Source organism: Gobio gobio (genome assembly GCF_949357685.1).
Source record: "Gobio gobio genome assembly, chromosome: 13".
NCBI lineage: Eukaryota > Metazoa > Chordata > Actinopteri > Cypriniformes > Gobionidae > Gobio > Gobio gobio.
This window is the reverse complement of record NC_137106.1, coordinates 45,714,234-45,720,357: the sequence shown is the minus strand read 5'-3', so window position 1 is coordinate 45,720,357 and position 6,124 is coordinate 45,714,234.

Sequence of the window (6,124 nt, the reverse complement as noted above, 5' to 3'; positions counted from 1 at the left end):
AAGCTAACCTCAAGTTTTTTTGTTTGTACCAGCGCCAAACAGTTTATGGCATATTGACGGCAATCACAAATTGATAAGGTATCTGTAGAACCACAACAATCTTGGCAAGCTTGCCAGTTCATACTTATATTAATCATTAACTTTTTAATAGTATTCAAAATTATCATAGTATGTGAAATGAGTATATTTTATTTACTGTGATTTACTTTGATGAAAACTTGCTGCGTATATGGAATTTTTTATAAAAGCAATAAGCCCAGTGAAGCTGTGATTTACAGTGATTTTATAACAGCTAATGAGATTTTACTCCACTTGTGTTGTGCCTAACAGCACAATTCATTAAATGAATTAAATATTAGCTGTTATAAAGTCATTGTAAACCAGGGCTTCTTGGGGCTTATTGCTTTAATGAAAGGCAGCAGAAACAATACTTATAGTAGATAGACTCTGTGTCTTACTTGCCTAAGCCTACACAAAGAGTTGCCTAAAAATAATAATCCATGCCCTTAATCCATGCCCATGCATATCTATATCAGATGGTGTATCGTTGTGCATGGTGGGATTGATGGATTTAGTCGTCTCATCGTGTACCTGAGTGCAGCCACCAACAATCGTGCAGCAACTGTCCTGCAAAGCTTTCTTGAAGCTGTTCAAGTATATTGTACCACTTCTGGGTCTCATGTAGCACATTATAATACCCGATAAGTGCATCAGACTGATCAACACCTCCCATGTTGGCCTACTTGTTGTACTCAACAGGGCTCCAGACTGCGACTAAAACGGTCGCATTTGCGACCAAAAATATTAATTTGCGAGTGATATTTTTGCTGAGATCGCCATTGGCGACCAGTCTTGTTGTGTGTTGACGTAATAAAATGAGACGACGCGCAGCAAAGTTACAGATGAAAAAACCTTGCTGAGGCGGAGCGCCAAAATACGCGTCAGAAACGGATGTCAAAACGGAAAATATCATGCTTTTTCAAAGCCCTCATCTCTATCAAGCAACAACACTGACGGCTGTGCCAGCCGGAGAGAGATAGAAAGCGACAGAGACGTGTCAATGAATGAATATCCAAGTACCCTACTCTACTTGTAAAAGTGCAGGAAGGCTGTGTGGACGCCAACTAATCAGTAACAATTCTCGTTTTTAATTGATACTGATACTTATTCTCAATATATTTTACTCTTATTAAACTTTTCTGTTACTGCCTTAACTTCACAGGAATACGCAAAACGTATCACCGCCCTGCCCGACGGGCTATTTTAAATAGTGAATAAAATTCCTTTCTTGCTTTGCATTGTTGACTCTCTTAACTTGTTATCTGAAGGAAAAATAAGATCACGGATGTTTTTGATCATGCTTATTTGTCCGCAGTGAAGTTTAGCGGATGTATGTGTATGCGTGGATATTTTTGAGTGTGTTTGTGATGAGCGGATCATAACATTGTAAATAATTACGGGTGGATGAGAGATACATATTTAATGTGTTGATATTATTAAGGACACGGAACTCTCATTTCACTGTAAAACGCAACGAACGTGCGTCACTTTTTCACTTTCAAAACCAGCGTCTATTCAGGGAAAACAAATCAAGGATAAGATATGCTTAGAGCACCTCCTAGTGGACAGTATATATAACGCAAAGGAAAAATCCTACATGAGCTATTGCTTAAAAATGTAACACTTTTACCTAAAAAATATACACTAACTTAATAGAAATGATTCTGATAAGAATTGTCCAACATAGTGATTGGAAATATCAACATGTTTAAAACTTTTTTCTTCAGGTTCTAATTTGCCAAATTTACTAAATTAACAAAAGGAAGGAAATAAAGTAAAGTAAAATGTGGGAGCGTTTTAGTGAAGTAGTTTAACAAGACAAATCAAGTGTTGGGTAGCCTATGTGATGTGTAACAGCTGTGAAGCGCTCCATGTATATGACAATAAATTAATAAAGCCTATAGTGGAGAAAACTGCGAAAATCGCTCTGTGTGTGTGTGTGTGGTGTTGTTAAAATGTTAAGAGGGGCATAGATTTAAGTTGTTTCAGTTCTACACAGGCAAAAAAGACAAAAAAATTTTTTTTTACTTAACCTGTTGTCTTAATGAGAAAGAATGGAAGAAGCCAAAAATGACATTCAGCACCGCCCATATAAGTGCACATGAAAAATTAAAATGCGTTTATTCTTTTGTGGCACTTGAAAAAGTTATTTGGCTCCTAAGTTTTTCCCTTATAGGAGCCAATGGCTCCTTAATTGATATTTTTGTCTGGAGCCCTGCTCAAGCACAGACCTAGGAATGGGTGTGGTCTTCCTCCTTCACTCTCCTGTTGACAGTGTCTCCTTCATATGCCATGTTCATTGAGGAACACATGACCACCTCCCTTGTGTCCATCCATTTAACAAAAAGAAGGCCATCTTTCCTTAGCCATCTGATGGTTCCCCTTTCAGCTGTTTTGGGCATGTCATTTTCCCTCATCTTTGGAAAGCCCTTCCTGGTTTTTCGGATCACGCCACATGCGCCCGTCTGTAGCCTTGGTAGGTCTTTGAAAAGATCTGGACTAGTATAAAAATTGTCAGCATACAGTTTGTATCCAGTGCCTAGCAGGGGGAAATCTAATAGGGACATGTCATAACTGAGCCCTTTGTCGCTGTGTGTGGCCCTTTTCCCCTCATACACAGAGAAATTCCATGTGTATCCGGAGAGTGAGTCAGCCAGAGCAAAAAGCTTAAAGCCCCACCTAGTAGGCTTGGCCTTCATGAATTGCTTGAGCCCAATGTCGGATTTGGTTGCAACCATCCTCTCATCAATCGAAACATGCTCATTCGACTGGTAAAAGGTCTTGCAGGCAGTGATGAAGTCTTTATTTTGTATAGGGGGTCGTATTCTTCAGTTCCCTTCTTCAGCTGGTTCTCTTCATCCCCCTTTAAATTGCACAAATGCAGGGTCCATGAAATGGACCAAAATCGATCCTGTGACATCACAGAAGATGGGAAACTAAAATCATTACCAGAAATCACTCAGTTCTTTGACTTTCACAAGGCCCATGTAAATGATCAGAGACAAGTAACAGTTAAACTCATCCAAGGTGAGTTTCCCATTTGTATTTTTTCCCTCTGTTGGACAATTTTTCTCAGTGTGCATTTGTATTGGCTATGATCTCCAAGACCACACGGTTGCTGAGAAACAACTGAAATAGCTGGATTGGAGAATACAGCTCATCAGTAATGAGCTGTGGTCCCGAAGGCCAATTAGGTGCAAAGCTGGGCATTGGTGGTGCCTCATCTTCGTCAGAAAGATTGTGCCTCATGTCCATTTTTTCTTCTGAATGGACAGCAGATCTTGACCTTTTTTGTGTGACTTTGAAGGCATGTTGTATGGTGGCACTGGAGGATTTCAAACCAACACGGCACCTGAGGATAGGCTCTTTTGGGGCAGATGAGATTTTGATGTTGATCCTGCTGATGCCTTTGAAGTGCAGGCCAGGGGGCTTGGGTCTTTATTTGTTTTCTGACACACCGAGGCTGCTCTTCATCAGAGGACTCTCTAAAAAGTTATCAATAAAAAAATATCAGTAATACCCTGTAAAAAGGTATCAATACAAAAAAATCAGTCACTGTCTCTAAAATGTTATCAATAAAAAATATCAGTAGCTGACTTTAAAAAGTTATCAATGAAAAAATACCAACAATGCCCTCAAAAATCAGAAACTGTCTCTAAAATGTTATCAATATAAAAATCTCGAACGGTCTCTAAAAAGTTAGCAATAAAAATATTAGTAATACTCTGAAAAGTTATTTCTGAATACTATCAGTAAACTTTGCAATCAGTCAAAAAGTGAATGAAGACTTACTAAACTGTAAAAACTTAGGTTTGTAATAAACTTTTCAATAAATCTATATCTACTTGATGTGACAAAATAAATGTAGAGTAGAGTCATTCTACGAAACGGGTGCCATTTGTGTCCGCAGCGTTTGATAAGATGCATAAGGTACAAAAAATGTACCAAAGTGTGTTTCCAAAGCTTAAAGTTATTAATTCAAGTATTCTTGTTAACATGATATATTATAAAATACTGTTTGTAAATAGTAATGTACTATTTTTTTAAATAATTGTTCATTAGTACATAGAAAATTTCACGTGTGCATGTTGATCAACATGACATTTGCATATAACATATCACCTAATAAGATGTGTATGTATATGACTCAAGAGTTAAACATTAATTCTTATTTACCAGTAATTATTCACATACTTCAAACATACATACATACACTCCATAAAACACTCCCAAGTTATCTCCAGAAACCTGACATATTGAACCATAAACCTTTTCAGAAGAAATGGGCAAATAAATCCCCTCCCTTTCAAGAATTTTAACATTGTTTATCAGAGGTGCTAAAATGCCATCAAATCCATTCTTTTTAACATCTTGGGAGTGGAAGAGAGAAACTAAGTGTATGTTTTGTACAGCAGAGTTTAATTTTGTTGGAAGATTTCTCAGGATAAAGTAAAGACAGCCAATCTTGTGAATTCCATGTTTTGACCCTAGTGGATTACTCGTCTCAAAATCGTCATTATAAAGCTAGATTTGCAAGGAATTGAGTTTTGAAAACAACGGGTGGCCTTTGCAGTAACTTCCATCACTAAAATCTTCATAAACATCAGGACTGATGTGAAGAAACATTAATCTGCTTGATCAGGACAAATAATATCTCTTATGTTTGTACAATTTTTATTACTGAAGTAGTAATACAAGAAAATCAAGCTTAAATGGGTAGCTAAAATCTTACGTCTCATTGACTTCGATATTTGTGAGCAAAACAGTACGAATTCACTTCAATGCAATCATTGGGTTTTAATAAAACAACTGCTGTTTACAAAGCTACAATTTACACGGGGGAAATATGCATATATATGTAGGAGAAAACAAACAATGTGGTACAAACAAGGAAAAATGAAACTTAACGAATAAGGGAAAAAGAATGATGGAAAGAGAATTAACAAGGGAGAGAGAGAGAGAGATATATATAGAGAGAGAAAGACAGAGAGAGAGATGGAGAGAGACAGCTTCACAGCAATTTCACAAGAGCCCTCAAGAAATTCATAGTCCCGTGAACGGGAATAATTCAGACAACCTTTTCCAAGCAGTTTGATTGTGAAATAGAATACTTGCATTACTACGGCTTCTCGTGTAAGTGTCTGAGTTCGAATCGTCGTGTAAGTTCGCTAAGGATTTGCGGGTCCCAGGAGAACTTCTTTGAAGTTTAGGAAAGTCGCTCCAGAAGTCTGCCGGTTTCTCTCTCCGTGCGGGGAGGCCTTCTCTCAGGGTTGGGAAGACCAGGGTTGGTCTTCCCCTCCATGGCGAAATGCCAAGAGGTCCTTTCCTTGTGGTGGCCAGAATGCAAAGAGTTGATGGTCGCTCCTGTTCTTATAGAGGGGATGGCCGACGCCCAAAGAGTTCAATGCTCCAATCTCTTGCAGCTACACGATGACGCCTCGGATCTAATCAGCGTAGATGATTACATCAACACACAGGCCCTTTGTTTAAGTATGATTTGATTAGAAAAGTCACGAGGGCTGTGAGGAGTTCAGAATTTGGCCTTCCTGTCAGATGACTGATTGAATCATTACTGTTACATTATGATGGGCAGCATAAATCTGCGACTTGTTCCCCTCTGTCTCAAACACACATGCATATAACATGCTGTATGTTAAACGCTCTGCAATGCACACCCGTCCCTACACACTAAAAACTCCTGGGTCAAAAATAACCCATAATGGGTTATTTTTGACCCAAATCCTGGGTTAAAAAGGGACCAACTAATTTCTGGGTTATTTCAACCCAGAAAAATGGGTTATTCTTTTTGACCCAATTTCTGGGTTAAATACCTGACCCAAATTTTGGGTTAAAATAACCCAACATTGTAGTTAATATAACCCAACTTCTGGGTCAAAAGAACAACCCCAATATCTGGGTTGATATGAAACTTAGGTTACTATGCCTTATTTCAGAAAATAAAACTTCAGGCACTTACACACTTCAAATTCTTTTACATTTTTATTGCATTCAATTCATTTCTATATAAAAACACACAACTGGACCTATTTATTTTAGGTCACAT